This window comes from Hyaena hyaena, unplaced genomic scaffold (assembly GCF_003009895.1).
Source record: "Hyaena hyaena isolate Hyena2069 unplaced genomic scaffold, ASM300989v1 scaffold_285, whole genome shotgun sequence".
NCBI lineage: Eukaryota > Metazoa > Chordata > Mammalia > Carnivora > Hyaenidae > Hyaena > Hyaena hyaena.
This window is the reverse complement of record NW_024080917.1, coordinates 2,163,580-2,191,286: the sequence shown is the minus strand read 5'-3', so window position 1 is coordinate 2,191,286 and position 27,707 is coordinate 2,163,580. Positions and strand designations below refer to the sequence as shown.

Below are 27,707 nucleotides of genomic sequence, written 5' to 3'. Positions count from 1 at the left end.
TTTCTGTTTGGTAGAAAAGCAGAGGTGAAGCCAGGACTCAGCGAGAAGTCTGTGGGCACCTTGGCCCACCCTTGCTACTCTGTAGCTTCCACTTATCGCACTCATTTTTGTTACTTGTTTTAGTTTTATATCTCAGTTTAATTTTAATTTTTATCATGTGCACAGTTTAAAAAGTCCGGCGGTGTACTGCATGCTGCCTAGCAGGAGGTAGCTGTGGTACCCCCCGCCGCCTGTTCCTGTTCTTCTGGCTGTTTCCTTCTCGGGTTCTCTCCCCTGGGTTTAGGTAGTTGCTATTGCCTTTCTCTTGGGGAAGGTAAACTCGCATATTTCCCTTCCATCTCCTCCATGCTTCAGCATAGTGAATCCTAATGTGAATTAAATAGGCATTTTGTGTTTGTTTTGACTGCAGACATTCTCCACCACTGCCCCATGTGGGGTGCCAGGAATACATTTCCTGCCCAGTGCAACCTTTGGCTTCTCCTGGAATCACTTTACATTGTTTTTTAATGGTTATTTATTTATTTGTGAGAGAGACGGAGAACGAGCATAACCAGGGGGAGGAGCAGAGAGACAGAATCCCAAGCAGGCTCCACACTGTCAGCGCAGAGCCCAGTGTGGAGCTCGATCCTGTGAACCTCGAGATCATGACCTGAGCTGAAACCAAGAGCCAGACTCTTAACTGACTGAGCCATCCAGGCGCCCCATCAGTTTACATGTTCACACGTTCTGTTTTGCGTGTACCCATCAACAGTTCTCGCTAGCCTGTCTGCTGGGGCCCCACCACTCAGCACGAACTCTTGGACTTCTGTTGTGTCCTGGCCCCGGTTCTCATGCTGGGGTCGCCTCCTCCCTTCCAGGCCTGGGGTCCTACTTCTGGAGCATCTCCGCTTGCCTGGCCCGAGTCAGCCTCCTGCCTGAGGTTTCACGCCAGACGTTCCCCCAGGCTTTCCTTGTCAGGTACGGCACCTGATTGATGCCCGCCTTCCCGTGCTTTGCTTGCTCATCGGGCATCCTCTCTGTGGCCATTATGCTACTGTGTTCTTTGCTCTAAGTGAGTGGCCACTTAATCCATCCCCGTGTGTCTTCCAGAAGGTCAGCGTCTCTCCTCTGGAGCAGTGTTTCTCCAGTGGACTTTCAGGAGGGAGTGGAAAGGAACTCGCGTCTTCTCTCCATTGAACTCAGTGTAAGGCCCTTTCTGTCCTCAGCATCCTGCGCATGCGCCTGTCAGAACAGGCTCAGTGCTTCTCCCGCTGGCCTCACCACTGTCGCCATTGTGAGTGGGGCAGGACTTGTTAGGGTCACACAGCTAGGGGACGGGGCTGGGACACAGATTGCTGCCCCTGTCCCTTCTCCCCTGAAAGTTGTCTCTGGGAAATCTGGTGCCAACAAATGTGGTTTGGTTTGGAGTTCCTTATCCTGCATTGTGTGTGTGTGTGTGTGTGTGTCTGTGTGTGTCTGTGTGTAAGTTTTCATATTTTGACAGAGTCCACACACATGAAATTAGGTTTTTGTAACCCTAGAATATTCCATTATGTGGATGTACTAGGCACTTATTGTTTGTTTTTCTCCACTATACAGATTATTTTTCACAATTTCTAGCAAGACCTAATTTTTGTGCTGGGAAATTTGAAGTTATTGTCTTGGACTCTGGAATTGGAGATATTTGGAGGGGGTGTGGGAAGGCTTTCTTAACATTTTCAAGCGTTTCTGTGGCATAGCAGAGGAAGGGGGCAGCCGTGTCCTTGGTTGTGTTGCTGGAAACCCCTCATCTGGTTTGGCAGCAGTGTCTTGTTACTGTGTTGTCTCTGAGGGCCCGGGCGGCTCAGCCGGTTAGGCAGTTAGGGCTCTGACTCCGGATTTCGGCTCAGGTCCTGATCTCGAGGTTCGTGGGTTCGAGCCCCGCATCGAGCTCCGAGCTGCTGACAGTGTGTGGAGACTGCTTGGGATTCTCTCTCAGTCCCTTCCCCACTCGTTCTTTCTCTGTCAAAAAATAAAAAAGAAAGAAAGAAAGAAAAGATCAAACGAATGAGTGAATGAAGTCCCTCAAAGTGCGAGCTGAGACGTGGCATGCCGCCTGCACTCCTCCCCCGCTGGGTTTGCAGGGGCCCCCGTGGCCCCCGGTGGTCACACGCGATGTGCCGGGGAGCGGAGTGTCTGCGGACTGTTCTTGCAGGAAGGAGGGCCGCGGCCGCTGCCGTGCTGGCCACACTGTGCTGGCAGTGGCGCCTGTGTTCGTCCCGGCCCCGGCCCCTCAGCGCCGCGCTGCCTTCATGTAGGGGCGCCCTGGCATCCTGGGAGCCTCGGAGTCAGGTCTGGGCTTCGTCTCACTCAGCACGTGTGCCTGGTGGTGCTGACTGAGCATCTTCCTCGTGCCAGCCAGCGTCATAGGTGCCGAGGACAGACGATAAGCAAGAGTGGCACACTTCTGTCCTTTCGCTAATTGCCAGCACTGCCGGCTACTGTGAAGGAAAGCAGAGAGTACGTGAGGTTGTGTAACAGGGAACCCGACCTAGTTAGGAGTTTCCCTCAGGGGAGTCCCTTTCTTTCTTTTCTTTTCATTGTGTTTTCTGAGGTGCGTTTTAAGCTGACGTTCTAAAGCTGAGTAGAATTAGTGAAGCAGAGGGTGGGAGAGGAAGGAGGGTCGCAGGTGCAGGTGCGGCGGGGAGAGGCCTGTGTGAGAGGAAAGAGGGCACGGAGCTGGCGGGTGGAGGGGCGGGGGCCCCGGCTCCGGCTGGGAATTCGGGCCTGCAGTCTGTCTCTCTGAGTCTCTGGAAGGCATTAAAGGGTTAAGCAGAGAGGGGTAGGTGATAGGATCCATTGTTTAGAAAGAGGGCCCAGATGGGGGAGAGCAGTCGGGGCCCCGCAGGGTCAGCTCACGCAGGACGAGCCGTGGGTGCGTGACTCCTGACAACATCGTTCCCATCCGGCCCTGCGTCTTCCGCGCCACGTGCTGGCTGCTCTCTTCACGGTCGTGGCTGCAGCCGCTGGTAGAAAGAAGACCCCTTCCCTGTGTCTCTGTTTAAGAAACTCCCCTGCAGTGTCCCGGGCCCACCGACCCCCCCACTTCCTTGGCCATGTTTGTTCACAGATGCTTTCCAGGCAGGTCCCCGCACCGCGTGGGGCTCAGGGTGGAGGCGCCGCAGTTGGCGCGAGCAGTGCCTCCCGAGTGCTGTCCCTGGCGCCGCAGCAGCGTCCCCAAGAGAGCTGTCAGGAGCGCAGCGTTCACCTTGAGTGTGAGGAGCGCAGGCCTCGCTGGTTACACCGGTCAGCCTTGCTCTCCTGACCCGGCCGCGGGCAGCCTTCCCCACGGGACCCCTCTTGCCTCCAAGACTCCCGCCTCCCCTCTCCCCACTTTACTGTTCTCCTTAGCTTCACATTGTCTACAGACTCCATATTTTACTTATTCTGCTGTCTGTCATCTCTGTCTCCATTCCCACCCACGTGCCACCAAGGTGCCTGGCGCGGAGTAGTGCTCCTGGGTATGCACGGATCACAGGAATTGAGGAAGGATTGAGGTCTGTCGGCAAGGAAAAAGTGGGGCACGGTGTTGGGGTGTTGGGAACCAGCCGGCAGTGACAGTGGTGCCCATCTGGAGACCCCAGTGGAGACCTGGGGAGAACACCAGTGACAGGGTGCAGCGGGAGGTATAGGGCGTGCACAGAATGACGGGGAAGGAAGGCTGAGGGGCAGGGGAAGGAATTACTCTAAGAGAGGTTAGGGACCCCCTCCCCCCCAGGTTGCTCAGCTGCTCTAGGCCTCTCTGTAAATGAGGAACCTCGGGGAACCTGATTCACAGGTGGTTGTGAGCAGTGAGCAGGCAGGTATAGCGCTCCTGACGTCTGAGGAGTGCTGTTTATACTTTCATTATATCTGTGTGTGCGTGTATACATGCGCATACACACGCATTTTTTTTTAATTTTTAATTTTTTAAATTATTTATTTTTTTAAAACGTTTTATTTATTTCTGAGAGAGAGAGAGAATGAGCAGGGAAGGGTCAAAGAGAGGGAGATACAGAATCTGAAACAGGCTCAAGACTCTGAGCTGTCAACACAGAGCCTGACGCAGGGCTTGAACCCACGAACCCTGAGATCATGCCTGAGCCAAAGCTGGAAGCTCAAGCGACTGAGCCACCCAGGTGCCTCAAGTACTTTTTTTTTTTTTTAAAGTATCTTTATTATTATTCTTATTTACCAATCTCTACACCCAGGGTGGGGTTTGAACTCACAACCCCGAGATCAAGAGTTGTGCACTCTTCTGCTCTCCTGACTGAGCCAGCCAGGCACCCCTTGGGGAGTGCTCTTCAAAGAAGTCTGCGTGGTTGAGGGCTCACTGTGTGCAAAGCCATGTTCTCCGGACTTTACTTCCCTTTTGGACATCCTAGGGGAATTTTATTTTATTTTATTTTATTTTATTTTATTATTTTATTTTATTTTATCTTATTTTATTTTATTTTAAATGTTTTATTCATTTCTAGGAGAGAGAGAGAGAGAGAGACAGCGTGAGCAGGGGAGGGTCAGAGAGAGAGGGAGACACAGAATCTAAAACAGGCTCCAGGCTCCGAGCTGGCAGTCAGGACAGAGCTCGATGCGGGGCTCGAACCCACGAACCGCAAGATCACGACCTAAGCGAAAGTCGGACGCTTAACCGACTAAGCCACCCAGGCGCCCCGCTAGGGGAATTTTCAAACACTGCCTGTGTATTTGTGACTTGTGACTGCAGGACTTGGCCCTGGGGTAGTTTGGGGTTACCTGACACCATATATTTGGCGTCACTGGTAGCCCACTCACTGTGCACTGAGCTCTACACTAGCTTTTTGTGAGAGTTGCCAGAAGAAATTAGGAAACACATTTCCTGGCTCCTGGGAGTTAGTGGTTTTGGGCTATTTGAATTGGGGTAGGAAGAGTGAATACTTTCCTGACTTTTTTTTTTTTTTTATGTTTATTCATTTTTTGATAGAGACAGTGCATGAGCAGGGGAGGGGCAGAGAGAGAGGGAGACACAGAATCTGAAGCAGCTCCAGGCTCTGAGCTGTCAGCACAGAGCCTGACGCAGGGCTTGAACCCACCAACCGTGAGATCATGACCTGAGCCGACGTTAGCCGATTAACCCACTGAGCCACCCAGGGGCCCCTTTTTTTGGTAATGTTTTATTTATTTTAGAGAGCACGAGGGTGCAGCATGTGGGAGATGGGCAGAGAGAGAGGGACAGAGGATCCAGAGTGGGCTCTGCGCTGATAACACAGAGCCTGACGTGGGGCTCGATCTCCTGAACTTCGAGATCTTGACCTGAGCTGAAGTCGGATGCTCAATGCACTGAACCACCCAGGGGCCCCAATACTTTTCTGACTTTTAAAGGGAGGGTTGGGGGGCGCCTGGGTGGCTTAGTCGGTTAAGCGTCCGACTTTCGCTTAGGTCATGATCTCGCGGTTCGTGGGTTCGGGCCCCGCGTCGGGCTCTGTGCTGACTGCCAGCTCAGAGCCTGGAGCCTGCTTCAGATTCTGTGTCTCCCTCTCTCTCTGACCCTCCCCTGCTCATGCTGTCTCTCTCTCTCTCCTAGAAATAAATCAATCATTAAAAAAAATAATAATAAAAATAAAGGGAGGGTTGGGGCACCTGGGTGGCTCAGTCAGTTAAGTGTCTGACTTTGGCTCAGGTCATGATCTCACGGTTTGTGAGTTTGAGCCCCGAATCATGCTGTTTTCAGCAGAAACCCACTTCAGATCCTCTGTCCCCCTCTCTTTCTGCCCACCCCGCCTGCTTGCGTGCGCTTTCTCTCTCTGTCTTTCGAAAATAAACATTAAAAAAATAAAGGGAGGCTCTGTTTCTTCTCTGTGGTTTTTGCGTGTTTGTTTTTGCAATGTCTGGTTATCTAGGACCCGTTGAACAGATCAGTCTCTTTTTTTTGTTTTGTTGATTTGTATTTAATTTTTGTGTGAAAAATATTTATCCTACTTCTTAGGAATCTTTTGTTCCTGTTTTTGTAGGTGTGAATAGCATTTTCAGAATGCTCATTTCCTAAAAATAGGCATGCTGTAAAAACTTGGTGCATTTATTTGCTTATGTGTTATATATTATTATATTGTGTTATTAATAGATTATATATTATATGACCTGGTGAACTTGTAGATGGTTTCCAAAATTGGAAAGTTCTTAAAATGTTTCTGGACTGTATGTTTCTGTGCTGTTTTTATTTTTATTAAAGACTGAGAGTAAGTGGCTTAAAATACTCGGGGTAGATGCACCGAGGTGAAGCTGTTTACTCTGAGGGTGACAAGTACAGGGAGGGGCCCAGGCCGTCTCCTCTCCCTTCCTGTTCTCTGTAGGCCCTGCTGGCAATCCTGACTTCCCGAAGAAAGTTCTCTGCTGAAAGAGAACACCTTGCTTTGCCTCCCGCATCCTGCCTGTTGTCTCTCAGGTCAGAGATGAGCCTTCCTCACAGAGACTTTCAGAATACACAGTGAGACTTCTTCATCTTTTTTTTTATTATTACCACAGTCTTTTTATTTAATGTTTGTTTGGAGGGGGGAGAGAACAAGGGAGGGGAACAGGGAGAGAGGGAGAGAGAATCCCATGAACATGGGGCTTAAACCCATGAACCGTGACATCATGACCTGAGCTGAAGTCAAGAATGAGAAACTTAACTGAATGATCCAACCCAGGCTCCCCAGACACATTTTAAAAATCTTTAAAAATTAATGTTTATTTTTGGGTGGGTGGGGGAAACGTGAGCATGGGAGAAGGGGCAGAAGATTAAAAGCGGGCCCCGCTCTAACAGCAGAGAGCCCAGTGTGCAGCTCCACCTCATCAACTCTGAGGTCGTGACCTGCGCCGAAGTCGGACACTTAACCCACTGAGCCACCAGGTACCCTGAGCCTTTTTTATCTTTTATGGAAAGAAAGACTGCCTTCTGAAAAGGCGGTGTGCTGCGTGTGGGCGTGTCAGAGCCTGAGAGCAGCCGCATCCGGAGAAGTCTGTTGATGGGGAAGGAGGCTCCCTGTGTCCCAGCTGGTGACTGAGAGGGGAGGCAGGGCGTGAAAAGGTGACACCAGGCACTGTGTCCACACCCACCCACCTTCTTCCTCATCCAGCCTCCCGTAGAACGAAGGAAGACGGGGCACCTGGGGGGCTCGCTTGGTTAAGCGTCCGACCTCAGCTGAGGTCATGATCTTGTGGGCTCATGAGTTCGAGGCCTGCGTCGGGCTCTGTGCTGACAGCTCAGAGCCTGGAGCCTGTTTCAGATTCTGTGTCTCCTTTCTCTGTCCCTCCCCTGCTCAAACTCTGTCTCTCAAAAATAAACTTAAAAAAACATTTAATAAAGAATTTTCTGAATAAAAGACTAGGTCCTACATTTGAAATTATAGTGAGGCTGAGAAGTGGGATGGAGGGTACCCGACAGGCTGACAGGTTGGGTCAGAGCCACTCAGCTGTCGTCCTGCTGTCAGGCAGACGCACACCGGCGTCCCCACACGCGGACCCCCTTCCCCCTTCCTGTGATGTAGTGACACCATCTTTGAGTGACTGGTGAGCGGGAGAGCGTGGAACCTCCCCTCTGCAAGGTCGAGAACTCCGCAGTGAGGGGAACCGGTCCTCCTCAAACAAGTGCGGGTGGCTCTTTTCGGTGGGTCTTCCTGAGCACTGCGTGCTGGCTGAGGACTGTAACCTCAGAGCTGGACGCCTCCCTGATGAACCGCTCTGAGGAGGCCGGAAAGGCAGTTGGTGAGGGGCCAGATTTGGACCTGGAGCTGCTTCCCTGTGTAGCTCAGGCCCAGTCGGTGCGGAGGGGAGAAACAAGGGGACGGTATGGGTGTGGTGCACAGGCTGTGAACTAAGTGAGTTTTCCCCCCTTTCATTCTGGAGCCTTTGATAATTCTCCGGAAGGCTGTCCTGGGCTGTGCTCCGGAGCTGCTATCCCTTCCACTCAGCTCAGGCACCCTCGAGGCGTCCGGAGGTGTTCATGGATTTCTCCTTCTGGAGCAGCCCTTGTTGCTGAGCTGCTGGAAAGCACAGAGGTATGATCAGAAGGTGTTTTGCGTCTGTGCTTAGGCGTCAGGGGCAGTGCCTGTGAGTGACGCCCTGTGGGCAAGAGCCGGCTTTGTTGGATGGCTCTCTGGACCGAGGGACAGGTGGACGGTCTCTCCTGTCACGTGTGGTTCGGAGTGTGAGCTGCGCAGGTGTCTGCCCTCCGGCCGCTTCATGCTGCCCTCCCCACCTGTTCACAGTGTGACCTGTCACTCCAGCACGGGGGGCGCTGGTTTCCTTTACTAGAACCCAGGAGAAACAAGGCTGGCTGGGTGTGTTTGCTATAGGAAACAAAGAACCCTTTGGTGAGAGTTCTTCTTTTCAGTGTGGTTCACTCTGAGGAAAGGGCACAATGTCCCAGTCACATTCCTCTTGGTGATTTCATTTTTAAGAACCCCCTTCAAGGAACCTGCATTATGCATTTCACCAGATGTACCAGTTAGTGAGGCTGAATCAGCCAGCCCTAGGGAGCATTTGGCTTTTTCTTTTACCAAAGAACTTTCTAGTAGGAGGAATCTTAGCATTTTTGATGGTGAATCAAGAACCTTTTCTTATTGGTTCGTATTGCCTTAAATTTTTTTTTTAATGTTTATTTTTGAGAGAGAGAGGCAGAGCATGAGCAGGGGAGGGGCAGAGACAGGAGATACAGAATCTGAAGCAGGCTTGAGGCTCTGACCTGTCAGCACAGAGCCCAATGTGGGGCTTGAACTCACAAATTGTGAGATGGTGACTTGAGCCGAAGTCGGACGCTTGACCGACTGAGCCACCCATGATCCCTGGTTGGTATTGCCTTTAAAGCAATGACAAAAAACTTGAAAAGAAAAAAAAAAGGCAAATAATATTCATTTAAATAAAAACATGGATATAGGGGCGCCTGGGTGGCTTAGTCGGTTAAGCGTCCGACTTTCGCTTAGGTCATGATCTCGCGGTTCGTGGGTTCGAGCCCCGCGTCGGGCTCTGTGCTGACTGCCGGCTCAGAGCCTGGAGCCTGTTTCAGTCTGTGACTCCCTCTCTCTCTGACCCTCCCCTGCTCACGCTGTCTCTCTCTCTCTCCTAGAAATAAATAAAAAACATTTAAAAAAAAAACATGGATATAAATGAGAAAATGAAAATTTAGCACTGTGAATCTTTAAACTTCTAGACTCTTAAATTTTTACTTATTTATATGAGAGATCGGCAAAACCAGAGTCATAATTATAGTTTTAACCTACTCCAAATCAGTATATTGTCAGCATTTCTCAGCGAACGTATATCTACTTCCACAACATGATTTTAGTGGCTACTTTTCCATCATATGAATGAATGTGCTGGAATTGGATTAATTCTCTGTCTTTGGTATGTTAGATTTTCACTTTTTGACATTATCAGCTTTCATGTAGCTGAATCATCCAGCACAATCTTTATTATCTCCTTAGGTTACAGTCTTAAAAATGGACTGGGGGAACGATACAGATTTTGAGAATTTATGGACGTACTGCCAGTGTGGTACAGGAGACGTGGTGGTCACTGACTGCTTCAGTGTGATGGTGTTGATATTCCTCTAATGTGTTAGTGAACAAGTATTTCTGTGTCATCCTGTGCTGCTGGCTGGCCGGCCTTTGGCCTCCATTCCTTCACTTGTGATGTGGGGGTGTCAGCTCAGGCACCCTCTAAAAGTCTGAGTGAGAAAAACCTAAAAAATATTATGAGTTCCTGTAGAGTCCTTTTCTATTGTATTTTTATTTTTACAAGTTTCAGAAATAGGCCATTGATCTATATCATTAAATAAGCAACAAATAGTGACTTCGTTTTGGTTTAACAATCTGCTTTTATTTTATTTTTATTTTTTAAAATTAAAAAAAATTTTTTTTAACTTTTTCATTTATTTCTGAGAGAGAGAGATAGCGTGAGCAGGGAGGGTCAGAGACAGAGGGAGACACAGAATCTGAAATAGGCTTCAGGCTCTGAGCTGGCAGTCAGCACAGAGCCGGACGCAGGTCTCGAACCCAGGAACTGTGAGATCATGACCTGAGCCGAAGTCAGACGCTTAACTGACTGAGCCCCCCAGGTGCCCCTAACAATCTGCTTTTAGAGAGCTGTGTACAGAAGATGAAGGCAGAGAAAAATACCATGACATTGAACAGAATGAGAACTCAAAGAATGTTCTTTTTGTAAGGACTGAAATGTTTTCTGCACTGTTGAATGATCTCTTGATAATTACTCGAACCACATCCCTAGACTTGAGGTCAGTTCTACAGTAAACTTTATTTGGCAGTGATGGTCTGAGGCTCCAAGATTTCATGCTGAGCATTTTAGAGTTTCTGGAATGCTTTAGTCCTGTCAACATTGGATCCTAGACACTGTTCCAATCTAGGAGCTATCACTTTTATATTTAAACTGAATCTCAAAAAACCTAAAACACAAACCACCCCCAAGCTACACAGGAATCGCTCTCATCTGGTCTGGTGTTGGGAATGAGATCTGAGGGGCGTCATCCCCAGTCAGGCGGCTGAACTGTGGGCCCCTGTCCTGGCGCCCCCGTGAGGACTGCCGGAAGACCCGAGGGCACCGTGGCATCTGGGCCTCACCCATTTCATCCAACGTGTTGGGTTGTAAACGCCCGGCACACACACGGGGTCCGTGTTGAGGCTGGAGTGGTTAGGTCCCGTACAGGAGCGAGTTTATCTGTTTCACGGACCCGTGTAGCTGCGTCTGTTCTTATCTAGTAAAATGGGCACACTGCCTTGAGCGGCGCTGCCATGTTCACAGGCGTGTTTGCAGGCATGTTCCCAGGCATGTTCCCAGGCCTGCCAGAGCCCTGAGATGTGTGCGTGTCTTCCCGATTCTTTTCTGTGGTCGTAGGTACCTTCCCAGGATGCAGAGGGAGTGTTTGTGCCGTGTACTGATTACATTCCTAAAGAGCTTATTTTCAGTGAGACTGTGCTGGGCCCCGCGGCGAGCATTCAGCACCACCTCCTTAATTCTTTGGGAGGCACCATTAGGAGTCTGGACTCCTATGATTGGCATCATAGGCAGGCTGCCCTGCAGAGCGGCTCTTGGGATCCCTGTTCTAACAGAGGAGAGAGAGGCCTTTCCTTGAGGCAGAGAATGGGGCCCAGGAGGGCGTTGGGTTCCCCAGTGGGGATGTGGGGGTCTGTCACCATAAAAGAGAGCTGTGAAAGTTGATTCTGGGCACCCACCCATTCGAGGAGAAGCAGGTGTTCTTACGGAACATGGTTTGTATGGGCCACAGTTGGTCCTGCCGTGGTGATAAACCGATGGGTCTCCTGGCCAGCTTCCCCCGTTGCTTCCAGCTCCGCGTTGCTGTGACGGACCCCTCCTCCCTAAGTGCGTGCTCACTGGGCACCTGCTGTGGGCCACATGCTGCTCTCGCCCACGGGGTGTAGCAGCGAGCAAAGTGGACCAAGACCCAGGTCCTCCCTCATTGTTTCAGGTGCACTGTATCTATGAAGTGCAACAGGATTTAGGAACACAGCAGATACGTTCCTAGAGGTTATTTTATAGAATGAATCATGTCCCCACTTATTTCATTATATTCTCAGAAACATTCTAGAAAAATAAAATTCTTCACCTGAAGATTAGCCGGAAGGAAAGGGACACATTGATGACATCAAGTTAAAGTTAACAGGACTGATGTTCATCAGAGCCTGAACTAAAGTCCTGCGTGTATCTTTCTGTAGAAGTTCATTGAGAATTGTGCTCAAAACCACTGATTAATGTGAACAATATGAGCATGTCAGTTGCCCGCAAAAAGGGGTGACAGGAAAGGTTTAAAGCCAGCATTCAGATAAGCTGAATTTGTTCTAAAGAGAGTGAATCGGTTTAAAACAACTGGGTGGCTCAGTTGGTTGAGCGTCCGACTTTGGCTCAGATCATGATCTCACAGTTTCTGGGGTCGAGCCCCACATCGGGCTTTGTGCTGACAGCTCAGAGCTTGGAGCCTGTTTCGGATTCTGTGCCGCCCTCTCTCTCTGCCCCTCCCCCATTTATGCTGTGTTTCTCTCTGTCTCAATAATAATAAATATTAAAAAATTTAAAAAACCCCAATAAGGTGTAAGTCATATCTCAATAAAATGATTATTTAAAAAAAAAAGTAAGGTGTGTGTGGTAAGCTAATGATGGCCCCCAACAGATGCAAGTTCTACTTCCTGGAACCTGTGAATGCCACCTCATATGACAAAAGGGGTCTTGCTGATGTGTTTAAAGGGTCTTAGGGTGCGTGGGTGGCTCAGTCGGTTAAGCGTCTGACTCTTGGTTTTCAGCTTGGGTAATGATCTCGCAGTTTGTGAGTTTGAGCTCCATACTGACAGTGCACAGCCTGGTTTGGATGCTCTCTCTCAAAATAAATAAACTTAAAAAGACATATAAACTAAAGGTCTTGAGATGGGGTTTTCCTGATGGGCCCTACGTGTGATTGCAAGGGCCCTTCTGACAGGGAGGCAGCAGGGGTGTGCGTGCAGGAGAGGAGGTGGCGATGTGGTGACTGAAGCAGAGACCGGAGTGTCCCGCCAGCAGCCGAGGAAGGCCGGCCGCCGGGAGACTGGGGAACTGGGGAGCGCCCAGAAGGAGTCCGCACTGCCGCCCCTCGATTTTAGCCTGTAAGGCTCACTTCAGACGCTGACCTCGGGAACCGTAGGAGAAGACGTTTCTGTTGTTTTAAGCTACAAAGCTTGTGGTAATTTGTTCCAGGAGCAGCAGGAAGCAGGTTCCCAAGGAAGAGAAACAACCAGTCTCAGCAGAGAGACCTCCCTTCCGGGCCCTGCGCAGCTGTGGGGGGCCTGGAAGTGGGAAGGAACCACTGTCATCGTACACGTAGACACGCTGGAGAAGGCACGCGATAGTGTTTACCCAGGTAGCTTAATACCACCGTGTTGTAATCATGCTGCTTGTACAGTTTTTCTTCTTCCAAGTATCCCTTTAAATATTTCCACACGCACGCTCACAGCAGCGCTGGTCACAGCAGCCCAGAGGCGGAGGGGCTCCTGTGTCCACCGGCAGATGGATAAAATGCGGTCTGTCCATGCAGTCGGCTAGTACTGAACCTTAAAGGGAAGGACATTCCGACAGGCGCTTGGACGAGGATGCCCTTGAGGACGTTGTGTTCGGAGAGACAGGCCTGTCACGGGAGGGCAGACGGTGCGGGTGCCCCTGGAGACAGATGCCTGGGGACGGAAGGAGCCGGCGGTCCCTGGGGGCGGGGGAGGGGTGGGGCGATGGGAAGGCTGTGCGGGCGGGCGGCGGTCGTGGTCCCGGGTGGCGGGGACTCCTGCCCCCGAACTGTGCTCCTACAGAGGTCGAGTGGTGAACTTTCAATCAGGCGCGTGTTACCACGATAAAAAAAACTTCGGAAGGTATACGGTCATAGCCGTTCCGAAAGTACAGCAGCAGTAGGCATCAAAAACGTTCCGAAAGTGAGGCCGTTGACAGAACAACCCTGGTTCTGAGTCCGATGGGAAGGCCGCAGGCTCTCCGCGCCGGCTTCGCCTCTTCGAGGCGCCTTCCCCGTTAGAGCCTGCGTGCGCCTCGCTCTCACGCGCCGGATCTGCCTCCGCCGACTGTTCCTCGGCCTCCGCTTCGCCCTCGGGTCGTCTTCTCTCTGGCCCGGGCGCTCCCCCCTCACCAGGGACCGAGGGCCCAGGACCACGGCCTCCCACCCCTTCCTATGCCCCCCCCCCCCGGCTCGCTGTCCAGGCGTGCTCTGTGCACGTAGCCCCCGACTTCGTGCCTCCAGTCCGCCCGCTCCTCAACTCCGGGCTCACGCTTGGGTGTCACATAGGCCTCTCAGACACCCGTGGCTCAAGGTTTGAGTGCCACCTGCAGTTCCCCGTCCCCGTTACCAGCAGCCCCAACCTCTGGGGACGTGGGCCGTCCCGCTTCCTCTCACACGTGGTCCGTCAGGCAACCCTGTTGGCCCCGCACTGGAACACGTGCAGGGCGCATCCCACCATCTCTCAGGCCCCCTGTGTCCACTCCCTGCTATGAACCACCGTGTCTCTGCCCTGGGGGGGGGCACACTCCCCATGCTCGCGCTGCCACCAGCCCACCAGGCAGCTAAACACTCTTAAGCCTAATTGTGTAATGGCTGCGCTCGGGGCTTTCACTTCCTACTGCCGACCCCCTGGCCTGTGCTGCTCCAGCCACCCGGCCTCCTCAGGGGTCCCTGCATGCCACAGGCACACCTCTTTTTTCCTGCCCTTTGCCCCGGCTGTGTCCTCTCTGCCTGGGACACTGTCCCACATCTCTTCTGTCCAGGGTCTCTCCTGGCCGCCTTCTGCCTGGAGCTCAGGGTTTCCTCCACACTCAGGTAGGTGGTTGGCAGAATTCCGTTCCTTGCGGTTGTGGGGCCGAGATCCCTCTTTCCTTGCTGGTTGTTGGCAGGCGAAGTCCTAGTGGCTCCCCTCACGCCCAGCCACCTGCGCCTGGCCCTCTCACACCCCACGACAGCCCACTTCTTTGCAGCCCCCTGTCTTCCACAGCTAAAGCGTGTGCAGAGAGATTAGCTCAGCACATTGGCGTGCACAGCTCCCCCATCGTACCCACATGCCCTCCCAGGGCCCTGCCCCTGGGGCGTCCCGTCATCGCTGGATTGCCGGTCCTGGAGCGGCGGCATCACCGGGAGGGGGAGCTGCTTGCTGCCGGCTTGCTCGTCAGCGAGCCCACTGTGCAGACCACGTGACGCTTTGAGTCAGCTTGTAAGTGACCACTTGTTAACTATCAAGGACCTCAGATAATTGACGAAAGCCTCTAACGCAAAAGGGAGAGATCATAACTGAAATCAAAAAAGAAAGAAAAATAGAAGGCTGTGGAAGGGAAGGCTCTCAATGCAGAGAGCAGAAGAAAACTTGGAAAATAAAACCTGATTCACATTGTCAGGTTAAAGAAGACATCACATTAAGAGAACCAGAACACGTCCTCAGCAATCAAAAATGAAATAAAAGCATGCAGTTGAATGGTTGGAAGGTCAAGTCAAGAATATTTCCCAGAGGGGCGCCTGGGTGGCTCCATTGGTTAACCGTCTGACTTTGGCTCAGGTCATGATTTTGAGATTCATGAGTTTGAGCTCTGCGTCCAGCTCTGTGCTGACAGCTCAGAGCCTGGAGCCCACTTCAGATTCTGTGTCTCCCTCGCTCTCTGCCCCTCCCCACTCAAGTGTGCGCACGCTCTCTCTCATTCTCAAAAATAAACGTTAAAAAAAAGAATATATCCCAGAAAGTTATTTTTTCCCCTCAAGTTTTTTGTTTAAGTAATCTTTGCACCCACTGTGGGGCTCAATCTCATGACCCTGAGATCAAGAGTCAAATGCTCTTCCAGCTGAGCCAGCCAAGGCCCCCACCCTGGAAAGTTCTTGAAAAGATAGAGAATGAGAGAGAAAAGATAAGGAAAGTACATGATTAATGAGGCACAGCACCTGACTGATGTGCCAGGGAGGAAGAGAGAGAAGGTATCAGAGGCTCCTTCAGGAAGACTTCCGGAGCCCAAGGACTGTGTCTCTGTTTGAAAGGGCTCTTCCTGTGGTCAGGACAGTGAGGACGTGCCGCCAGCAAACAGGTGATTCCTGCCAATAAAGAGGTTCTCCACGGCTGCCAGAGATGAATCCAGACCCCACACAGTGTCAGGACGGGGTGGTGAAGGGCACTGGGACGCCTGCAGAAGGGAGAGGAAGTGGGGCAGTGGCCTCTCGTGCCCCACGGACCTGGTTTCTCCCCTACAGCCGTGTATGTAGGCCCCTGTCTGGCGGAGGGAGGAGCGCAGGGCGTTCCAGGCAAGGCGGCGCCCGGGGCCGTGCTGCACACCCCTGCTCGGGAAGGTACCGCCGTGTCTCCAAGAGGAGGGGCTGCCAAGAAAGGGTACACGGGAGGCTCCTGGGCATTGTGGGAACCACCTTGGGTTAGGTCCTGGGGTGATGGTTTGAAGGGGCCGTGCAATCCTGTGGAGGGTTAGAGCGATATGTATGCAGAAAATAAGGGCAACATAAAGCAAGAAAATCGCCAAGTATAGAAGAAGTGTAAAGAAAGGTGCTCCTGTAGTTTAAATGTGGTTCAGCCAAAAAGGTTTATGTAGCCGATGATGTAAACACTGCAGAGACCTAGGCCAGCTCGGAAGCGGGAACACACAGTTCTCATAGTTTTCCCATAGGAGGTCAAAGCACAGTTTGTAAATTCGAGAAGCCAAGCAATAGCACCAGGAGCATATCGATTAGATATAGAGGCAACGATCCCTCCCAAACCACCCTCAGCGGGGGAGCAGGTTGAGGGGCTTCGGGGAGCAGGGTGGGTGTGGGCGAGTGTGTTCCAGGCCTCACTGTGCTGTGACAGTTTGTGCTGAGTGCCTATATTTGATACCTTTCTCTCGGGGTCTAGGTTGGGCCACGAGGTGAGGGATGTCTGGCTTCTCTGTCGAGTGCAGCGAAATGACGTCACTTGGAGGCTGGAGCAGTGTTCTGGGATCCGAACTTGAGTAGCTGTCCACGGGAGAGCCATGGAGGGACTTTTTCACAGCCTCTTGGAGGGGCTGTGCCCGGGAGTGCCCTAGCAAGAGCTACTTCCCCCCATTTCTCTGGTCCCTCCGGCTCTCCTGACACCAGACACCAGAGCTGAAATGCAGACATGCCTCGCCCTGCCCTCTGATTAATGTGGTTACATCCATGCTGAATGTATGTGTTCTTTGGTTACTTTTATGAAGTCTGTTATTTCCTTAGCATGTTTGCATAAAACTTGAATATATGCACTTGACTGTTTTTGGAGTATTCTCGTGTACATTTTAAGATTTTATTGTCTTGGGGCGCCTGGGTGGCTTAGTCGGTTAAGCGTCCGACTTTCGCTTAGGTCATGATCTCGCGGTTCGTGGGTTCGAGCCCCGCGTCGGGCTCTGTGCTGACTGCCAGCTCGGAGCCTGGAGCCTGTTTCAGTCTGTGACTCCCTCTCTCTCTGACCCTCCCCTGCTCACGCTGTCTCTCTCTCTCTCTCCTAGAAATAAATAAAACATTAAAAAAAAAAATTAAAAAAAAAAGATTTTATTGTCTTTAGAATAACATGGAGACAGCTCTGAATACTCTAGAAACCACTGAGTTGTGCTCTGTAACTGTGAGAATTGTATGGTATGGGAACTGTATCTCCATAAAACTATTAGCAGACGCGCCTGGGTGGCTCAGTCGGCTCAGCTTGGGTCATGGTCTCGCAGTTGGTGGGTTCAAGCCCCACGTCAGAGTCTGTGCTGACAGCTCAAGAGCCCAGAGCCTGCTTCGGATTCTGTGTCTCCCTCTCTCTCTTTCTGTCCTCTGCTCATGCTCGATCTCGGTCTCTCAGAAATAAATAAACATAAAAAAAAAATTAAAACTCTTCCATGATTACTCACTTAAACAAAACAAAACAAAACTATTAACAGGAAGAACACAGAGCAGAACTGGCGCACGCTGAGCGTGGGTGGGAGTCCGCCCTGGACCTGGGCCCCCCGCCGGCCGCGCCGCCTCGCCTACCCTTGCACACCAGGGAGAGCTTCGGAGCGGCTCTTGAACTTTCTGGGAGAGTTGCAACCTGCCAAAACCTCAGTGATGACAGATGTGAGGAGAAAGCAGCTTCTGGTGCTGGAGACAGCCCACACCCCTGACCCGGAGCGCGTCAGGAGGGGTGAGCCGGTCGTGGTCCGTTACAGCTGGGCGCCAGCCAGCTCCTGTTGGGGGGGGGGCGGGGGGGGTGCATGGTTGCTAACCTTTCAGCACCTGTTTCTCAAAGACACAGAGGGATTCCTGAATGTGGTACGTGACTCTTGGGGGACCTGTAGAATGACCTTTAGCATGTGAGACCAACACTGTGCCTTATGCTAGAATTTTCTAGGCCTTCCCCATGAAGCCAGGGACGGTTAATGTGTCCATCATCACAGGTGATCTGGGAAGCTGTTCTTGTACTTCAAGCAGGAAAACAGCACCAGGGCTCCTGGCTGGTTCAGTGGGTGGAGGATGGGAAGGTTGAGCCTCCCACTGTGTGTGGAGGGTACTGCAAAGTAAAACCTTTTTTTTGTTTGTTTAAATATTTTTATTTATTTCTAGGAGAGAGAGAGAGAGAGTGTAAGCAGGGGAGGGTCAGAGAGAGAGGGAGACACAGACTCTGAAATAGGCCCCACGCTCTGAGCTGTCAGCACAGAGCCCGACACGGGGCTCAATCCCACGAACCGCGAGATCATGACCTAAGCGAAAGTCGGATGCTTAACCGACTAAGCCACCCAGGCGCCCCAACTGCAAAGTAAAATCTTAAACAAATTAATAAATAAAATCTTTTAAAAAGTAAAGAAAGAAAAAAACTGAGCTCCAAAAGAGCACATTCAGTGTTGAAAAACTTATAGTATTCACATTGTCTTAATTTCAAATTTAAGTTTAGAACTAAACATACGTAGCCTCTTAAATTGCCCCAAATTAGGGGCGCCCGGGTGGCTTAGTTGGTTAAGCGTCCGACTTTCGCTTAGGTCATGATCTCGCGGTTCCTGGGTTCGAGCCCCGCGTCGGGCTCTGTGCTGACTGCCAGCTCGGAGCCTGGAGCCTGTTTCAGTCTGTGACTCCCTCTCTCTCTGACCCTCCCCTGCTCACGCTGTCTCTCTCTCTCTCTCTCTCCTAGAAATAAATAAAACATTAAAAAAAAATAAATTGCCCCAAATTAGACATTCGATTTACTTAAATGACTTCACTTTTCCCCAGCAGGATCCAGTAGCTCAAGAATGATTTAGGTGTTAGGGAGACAGTACATCTGTATCTTGGGTTCACACACCTGGCCATTTTTTTTTTTTTAAGTGTTTCTACTCACCTGGAGAAATCTGTGAACAGGGTCTTCAAGTGTAAATTGCCAAACACAATCCCTGAGGAAGTTATTTGACACAGTAGTTGGTGCAAAGCAGACCTACTGGGGGTGAAAAGTCCTCTCTTCAGCGCTCTGCCTACAAGATCCCAGAGCCTTGGTGTGACGCTGCCCTGTAGGCTTGGGGAGGCAGCACGGGAAGCTTGCCCGTGTTCCGTGTGTCCTCTGGACAGGCACACGTACAGAATCATCACCCTTTTTTTTTAATTTCTAAAAATGTTTTTATTTATTTCAGAGAGAGAGCGAGCGAGCATGAACAGGGGAGGGTCAGAGAGAGAGGGAGACACAGACTCTGAAACAGGCTCCAGGCTCCGAGCTGGCAGTCAGCACAGAGCCCGACGCGGGGCTCAAACCCACGAACCACGAGATCATGACCTGAGCCGAAGTTGGAGGCTTAACCAAGTGAGCCCCCCCGGCGCCCCTAGAGTCCTCACCCTTGTTCCGTGTGTCCTCGAGCCAGTTACAGGTACAAAGTCACTGCTGCTTAGGAGGAAGCTGGAATCATCTGTTATTTGTGTCTAGCTTTCAAAGGCCCTGAGAACAAAGTTGTGACACTTCTTTATTTTTCTGATCTGAGAACTCAAACCAGTGCCCACTCTGGTTTGCACACAGTTTTTTTCAGCTTTTATTATATATTCTGTGTCACTATAATAATTTATCAAGCATCTTTGTTTCTGAGATCCCTTCAGTTATCTCCATGAAAATGAACCAACCAGCAAAATCCCCCTACTCAAGTGCGTATCTGTACTCTTTATGATTACTAATATCAAGAGTTTTAGCTTCTTTAGAGTTTAACCTAGAGTAAATGGTTCATTGATTCCTGATGCTTGTGGTATTTGAAACTCACTTTCAGGGGAATGTCACAGAAAGAATTTTCACTAGTAGTTTAGCTGTGTGTTATATACCTGCATCTGTTAGTAGAAGGCGTTTTTGGTGACGGAGGGGGAGTGGTGTTACTGTGTATGGGGACTGTTTAGGTTTAGAAACACGCACACTTCTGCCTGCTTGTGCCTCTCTGTGCATCTGTCCACAGCTCTTCTTCTGGATGGGTCTGTGTTAAAAATTGTTTTTATGTTTGTTTTTGAGAGAGAAAGAAAGAGTGTGAGCAGGGGAGGGACAGAGAGAGAGGGAGACACAGAATCCGAAGTAGGCCCCAGGCTCTGAGCCATCAGCACAGAGCCTGATGTGGGGCTTGGACTCACGGACTGTGAGAGAATGACCTGAGCCGAAGTCAGGCACTTAACTAACTGAGCCACCCAGGTGCCCCCTGATGGATCTGTCTTACTGCATCCCCCTGATGGATCTGTCTTACTGCATCACATGAATTCTTTTTTCTTTTTATTTGGCGGGGATGGGGGTGGGGGTTGAGGGAGAGGGAGAGAGAAACAGTCTCCATGCACAGTGCGGAGCTCGACCTGGTGCTTGAACTCCCAAACCGTGAGATCATAACCTCAGCTGAAACCAAGAATCAGACACTTAACTGACTGGGCCACCAAGGTGCCCCTCACATGAATTCTTAACCCACCTCTTGTACTTAGATTTTGTAAGAGTCATTGTATCTGACATAATTACTGTGTGATCGGTCAGATTCCTATAAGAAATATTGTTCAATAACGAAACCAACGTACTGCCAAACCAAAAGTTTGGATTATACTCCCACTGTCTCCCTTTTTTTTTTTTTTTTATTTCTGAGAGAGAGAGACACACACACACAGCACGAGCAGGGGAGGGTCAGAGAAAGAGGGAGACACAGAATCCGAAACAGGCTCCAGGCTCTGAGCTCTCAGCACAGAGCCCGACGCAGGGCTCGAACCCACAAACCATGAGATCAGAACCTGAGCCGAAGTCGGACGCTTAACCAACTGAGCCACCCAGGCGCCCCCCACTGTCTCCCTTTGGAGAGAATTTTGACATGGAAAATTCACAACTATTTTTTCCTTTTATTTTGTTTAATGCTTAAGAGATGTGGATCCTATGACCCGTACCTGTCCTCTCGGCTCCCTCAGGTGTGGGGAGAAACTTCTGGTGAGGAATGCCGGGGGTGCTCGGGAGCCCAGGGTTGGGAGTGAACCTGAGGGTTGGCCGATGGCCTTGGTGGGCTCTCAGAGTGGGAGGGATTCTCGGAGAAGTGGCAAGTGGGAATGTCCCGTTTACGGCTCTTTCCTGCTGCCTGCCTCAATTTAATAACGGTTCTTCTGATCCCACATCAGAAGTTGTTTCCCTCCTTGGATGGAGTTTTTACTCTGCAGAAAAGCTGATTATTAATAAATTGCACGAGGGGAGTGGAGACTGCAAAGTAACAATAGATCTGGGATTATGATAATCAAAAAGATTTAGATTTAGATAGCTGAGGCTTTCCTCGAACAATTTAAGTTAGTTAAAATGTCCTCTCAATTAAAACTTGTTTTGTTGTGCAAGAAAGAACTTATCTGACATGAAAATTTCCATCATTTTAATAATCTAATAGAAGAGGGCGTATGAATGGCAGGTTTGTACTTCCACACCCAGGTTTTGCTGTTTTGTGCCTCTCCCTCCTGTTTTTTTTTGCTTTATCAAGGTATGTAGTTCTGCACTTAAAAAATATCTTACTATTATGGAAATTTGCAAGCATATACAAAAACAAAGACAATCCTAAAATAAACCTGTGTGTGCCCGTTGCTCTGCAAACCTGTCAGCTCCCGGAAGTGATGTCCCTACCCCCCAGTGTTTTCAAGGAAATCCTAGACCTCATATCATTTTACTCATATAAATACTCGGTATATACTTCTAAAAAATAAGGATTCTTTTTTAAAAAAAAAATCACATACCATTATCACATGTAAATAATTAAAATAATTCTTTGAAGTGCCTGGCCGGTTCAGTTGGTAGAACATGCGACTCTTGATCTTACAGTGTGAATTCAAGTCCCACATTGGGGGTAGAATTTACCTTAAAAAAAAAAAAATTCCTTGATGTTATCACTTCTTTTGTTAGCACCACCCAAAGGTAAATAGGTGCTAACATCTGTTTGTTGGGCTTCTTGTTAAGAGCTTGCACACTGCTCACGTGGTTGCGCCTCGCCACCGCTTCCCTCCTCACCTGTCTTTCTCCGTTTCCCCCAGAAGAACCACGCCCTCTAAGTCTGAGAATCGGAGCTCTGTGTGTCTAAAACACGCCAGGCTCATTTCCACAGGTGTCAGGAAAGAAGCAAAACATAAACATCTTTCCTGACTCCTGTTTATAAACTTTGAAAATTATATGACATTTAGTACTTTCTCATTTAATCAAAGTGATTTCATCTTTGCTCATCCTTAAGTAAGGAGAGTTGGAAATGGCGTCTTGAGTGTCGGTGCCCGCCACAGTGCGCACCTCCGGGTGCAGAGGCAGGTGGCGCTGTCTGTGCCAGGGAGCTCCCTCGGGGTGGGCGCCGCTGGGGGCGCACGGGCTGGCGCGTCTCGGGACAGCTAGGAGGACTTCTTGGAAGCAGCCCGGAAAACCCAGTGTTCATGTGCTTTATTGTAAGAAGTGCAGATGCCAGAAGGGGTGATACTCGGGAATGACCTGTAATCAGGCTTTTGGGAGTTGCCGCCCTCCCTACCCCTCCTGCCTGCGCACGGCTGATGTGAAGCTGACGAATAGCTAGAGGGGCCCAAGAGCTTGTGCGTGTTACCTCCGGGCTCCTCTTCCCCACGGAATAGCAGGATTTGTTTGTGCGTTATGTTGACAGACGATTAGGTTGTTGCCATTTTTCTGACCGTTACAACTAAAGCTTCTCTGGTCATTCACGAACGAAGGGAATTCCCAAACAGTTCTCCAGTGTGGTTGTGCAATTTTACATTCATGACCACAGTGCCTGAGAGTCCCAGTTCCTCTCCCCCCTCTCAGACCCTCGGGGTGCGTGGTGTGGCCAGTGTTTTTAACTTTAGCCATTCAAATAGACAGGCACGTCATTGAAGTTTTAATTTGCATTTCCCTAATGACTAATGATATTGGCTGTAATCTTTTTAAATCTGTTGGAACATGTTTTCTGTTTTCAGACTGTAGTCTCTTGGTAAACGTACATATGCACTTGAGAGGAATGTTACACTCCTTGGCTGGAGTGTTCTAGAAATATGAGGTGGGGGTGACTTCTGGTAAGAAAAGCTTTGTTGAGAATGTCACCGGCTGGGTGTGGTGGTCGTCTCTCCTCGTGCTGTGTGTTCAGGGGGATTTCTGCGCGAGCTGCCTCTTGGGCTGGCTGGCGCGAAGCGGGGTCCGCAAGCTTGCTCTCCTTCGTGTTGTGTGTCCACGTCTATAGCAGAAACAGTACGATTTCTTAGTGAGTTTCTCAGAGTAACCTTGCAGGACTCAGCTGTGTCTGCCCGAAGCTGCTTGCAGAGTGGCTTTCTCTCCCCTGGTGTCTCTGGGACCGTGTTCTGGAGAGGCTGGGGCTCCGCCGACCCCTCTGGTGCCTGTCCCTTAGCTTGGTTTCCTGGCTCTGCTTGATTATGCAAGAAAGGACATGTTGTTATTTTTCACAGCCTCCTAACTTTTTCTAAACGCTTCTAAATGGAGCACTTTGGGCTTAGAGAATTCGAATCATCCCCCAAATCATCAGCCACATGGAAGATGATTTATTCTCCAGACTACAAAGAAATTGTAAAGTGGACTTGAAAAATGTATACTTTGATTCATCCTTGCTCATTCTAACATGGTAACATGTCTGAAGGCCTACTCCTAGTTAATGATTTGTTTAAAAAGCATTGGGTTAATGTTTCAGAATGAGCAACTTGGTACTTTGTGTTTAGTTAGTTGCTTCATTGTTGAAATTCTTAGGAATCTTTTTTTTTTTTTTTTTTAAGTGAGCTCTATATTCAATGTGGGGCTTGAACTCAAAGTCACAACTCTAAGATCAAGAGTCACATGCTTTGCTGACTGAGCCAGCCAGGTGTCCCCAGGTTTTTAGGAATCTTAAGGACAGCTTCGTCAGTATGGATTCCACGTTAGATGCCCATTCGTGTATCCAGCAAGATTCTTACTAGACACCATGTGCTTTAGGAAGGAAGTCTTTTGTGAGATAAGGAAGGAGACCTTTTAGAAATAATTCGCATTCAGTTGTTTCAAGAAGTCAGTGGATGCACCGACTTCCATGACCCGAATGGCAGTGGCACACAAGGCCCTGGGATGGTGGGTTGGTGGCCAGCGTCTTCTCCCTGTGGCGGAGGAGGGAGAAGGCAGAGACGCTGTCTCTGGCTCGAGGGCCCCACACCCTTAGGGTCAGTCTGTTGGAGCTGGTCGTACTCCAGTCTGGCTTTATGTTACCCAGATAGTGGTGAGAGGGCTGAAGGTGCCAGCCTGCCCAGTGCTGAGGAGGCCCTGGGGGACACACGTGGGTGCAGTGGCTTGTGCCCACCCAAGCCTTAGCCCTGATTTCGCACCTTTGTATATATTTTTCAGTGTTTATTTTTTTTATTTTTTATTTTTTTTTAATATTTTTTATTTATTTTTGGGAGAGAGAGAGACAGCATGAGCAGGGGAGGGTCAGAGAGAGAGGGAGTCACAGACTGAAACAGGCTCCAGGCTCCGAGCTGGCAGTCAGCACAGAGCCCGACGCGGGGCTCGAACCCACGGACCAAGAGATCATGACCCAAGCGAAAGTCGGACGCTTAACCGACTAAGCCACCCAGGCGCCCCTTTCAGTGTTTATTTTTGAGAGAGAGTGCATGTGAGCAGGGGAAGGGCAGGGGGAGGGACAGAATCCGAAGCAGGCTCCACTGTCAGCCCAAAGCCCAACATGGGGCTTGAACCCACGAACCGTGAGATCATGATCTGAGCTGAAATCAAGAGTCAGACACTTAACTGCGTAGCTACCCAGGCTCCCCCTAAACATGATTTTAAAAAAGCAATTTATTTGAATCAGAATCCAAAAAGCCCTTCCACAGTCACAGCTCCGTCTTCTAAGTCTCTTAGTGATGGCTTCCTCTCCATGCTTTTTACTTTGAAAGCAGAAGGTCACTCATCTGTCTCTGTCAGGGCCCTCATGGACTGGGTTTCCCGGTTACATCCATGCAATATTGTTGACACGTGTCGCTTTGATCATGGTATTTACTGTAAATTGGTAGTTCGGTTCAGGCTTGGTTTAGGTGATATTGCATGCTTCCATCAGGAGGCGGGTGGTGTCTGGCCGTCTGTCTTTCCGTGGCCCCAGGAAGCACTGAGGGTCGTTGACTGTGCGACTTCACTGAGGACTGCAGGTGTGACGTTTGGGTCCAGCGTCCTCCCCCCATGCACTAGCTGGATGCTCTGTAAAGAGAAACCTGCCCTGAACGACAGTTTCTAACTACTTGATTCTTTCCCTTTGTTTTCACGGTAATAAGCTGGTTCACACGTGTCTTCCATTGGTGACCAGGTGTTTTTGTTTTGTTTTTCCAATAATTATGCCTGCATGGATTGAGGTACGTTTGAGGTGTTTCATTCAGTGGAGCCGTCGTTCTCATCAGTGCACGTGCTGTCTCACTTTAGGCTGTGACGGCCTCTTCAGGTTGGCCCCTGCGCTACTGGATGTGACCCAGGGGGTCTTTGATAGCTTCTTTGCTCTCGGGTATGACAGGATTCTGGGCCCCACCTGCACACTAACTGACACGTCTCCCAGGGTCCTTGGTCCTTTGAAAGGGAAATGGGGCTTAAATATCACAGCCTGGATATGAGGGCAGCTTACTTTTAATTGGACAGAATTGGAAAGTCTTCATTTCATTTTAAAATATTGTGAGCGATACTTCATAGTGATATTTCAGATGCAAATTCAGGATTTTTGAGATGTTTGCGTAATACTTTCACTCTGATATCTTTTTCACCTTTGTCAGTCACATGAGGGTGCCTGTCCTGAACACTTCAGATGTGGCCATTGTAATATTCCTTATTACTTGGTATTGGTGCTGAAAAGTTAATGATAATCAAATTTTCTTTTTTAGCCACTTGAATTTTGCATAGCTATTCAGAGAATTTTCTTTCCTTTAAAGTCCAAGAAATTCACCAGAGTAAATCCCAATTGGATACTTAGTACCCAATATACTCTTTCAGTATGTAGTTAAAATTATTGTTATTTAAAAAGAACTTTTTGGGGCGCCTGGGTGGTTCAGTTGGTTAAGCGTCCAACTTCGGCTCCGGTCATGATCTCACAGTTCGTGGGTTCAAGCCCCACGTCAGGCTCGGTGCTGACAGCTCAGAGAAATAAGCCCAGTGCCCCAATCAAGGGGGTACGTGGAGACTCGGAGCACAGTGCCCACTGCCCGAGTCATGGGGGAGGCGGAGGTTCGGAGCACAGTGCCCACTGCCCGAGTCATGGGGGAGGCGGAGGTTCGGAGCACAGTGAAGGGAGGCTTTAGTCACTGTTCCCACCAGAGCTGGTATCAGGCGGTTACATCAGTTTTTTTTTTTTTTTTTTTTTTTTTAATTTCTAGGAGAGAGAGAGAGACAGTGTGAGCAGGGGAGGGTCAGAGAGAGAGGGAGTCACAGACTGAAACAGGCTCCAGGCTCCGAGCTGGCAGTCGGCACAGAGCCCGACGCGGGGCTCGAACCCACGAACCGTGAGATCATGACCTAAGTGAAAGTCGGACGCTTAACCGACTAAGCCACCCAGGCGCTCCATATCAGTTTATCTTCTATCAGGTCAGTCCTTCCCCTGGTCCCTCATTGGCTGATACTACAGAGGTCACAGGCTTATGCGGACGTCACCAAAAGGTAGTCTAAATGGAACAAATGTACATTCCTTGAGGTGACAGGCTTCAGTTCTTTGGCGCATGCTCATTGCACAGCTGCAAACGGGCGGGGAAAAGAGCCAGGAAGTGAGATGTGGAAAGGTTTGGGACTTCATTATCCAGGGAGGGTGGGTGGGTTCATACATATTTCCAATAGGTTGTTAACCTACTGTTAACTGGGCAGCACAGCTTTTATTTGGTATTTCTGAAAATGAATCATCTCACTTTTCACTAACATAGTAAATTGTCTTTGTTTTCAATATTTGTCACTTTCTCTTGAATCCTTTTTATCTCTTTATTCATTTATTTTTTAAAATTTTGTTGATGTATAATTTATGTGCTATAAACTTCCCCCCTTGTAAGTCTACAATTGAGGGGATTTGATTAAGTTTATTGGATCGTGCAGCCACCACAGCCTACTTGCTCAGCGTGTCTATACCCCCAGAAGGCCCCTCATGCTGTCCTAGCCGGTCTCTGCTGCCCGCACAGTTCCGGGCAGCCACAGATCTGCTTTTTCTCTCAGTAGAGTTGTCTTTTCTGAAAGTGCTCTGTGAATGAAAGAATATAATTGTGGTCTCTTGTGTGTGGCTTTTTTATTTGGCAGAATGTTTTTGTGATTCCATCCATGTTGTGTGTGTCACTGTTTCGTTACTTTTTAGGGCCGAATAGTGGTCCACTGTACGGCGAGGCCAGCCCGGGTTTACCCGTTCCTCCGTGGTGGGCCGTTGGGTTCCTTCTCTTACCGGCAGGAGTGATGTCGCTTGCGTGAACATGTGCGCGCACCTCTGTGTGTCCGTGTGGGGTTTTCCTCTCTCTGGGGAGCACCCCTGAGAGCGGACTTGCTGTGTTGTGTGCGGTACTTACAGTGGTTTTCCCCACTGGTCAGACCAGCGTCCCTTCCTCCTGGCAGTGTGTGACCCTCCTGGCGGTGTGTGTCATTCCAGCTTCCCCGCACCCACCCCAGTGCTTGTCCTTGCGGGGGTTTTTGAATACAGTCATTCTAGCAAGTAAGGTCTCGGTTTTAATTTGCATTTCCTTGGGGACTCACAGTCTTGAGCATCTTTTCATGTGCTTATCAGCTGTTTGTCTTTTTTTTTTTTTTTTAATTTTTTTTTTTAATGTTTTTTTT

General features: G+C 49.8%; 1 protein-coding gene and 1 long non-coding RNA gene across 2 annotated transcripts in view; both read left to right on the top strand.

The window, feature by feature from the left end:
• The window catches only part of RAB11FIP3 (RAB11 family interacting protein 3), an 86,681-nt gene that overhangs the window by 17,138 nt on the left and 41,836 nt on the right, over positions 1-27,707 (top strand). The window lies entirely within an intron of this gene.
• On the top strand, positions 13,344-16,665 carry LOC120241505. Its single transcript, XR_005530897.1, has 3 exons — positions 13,344-14,711; positions 15,731-15,866; positions 16,380-16,665. It is a non-coding gene; the product is annotated as an uncharacterized LOC120241505 (long non-coding RNA).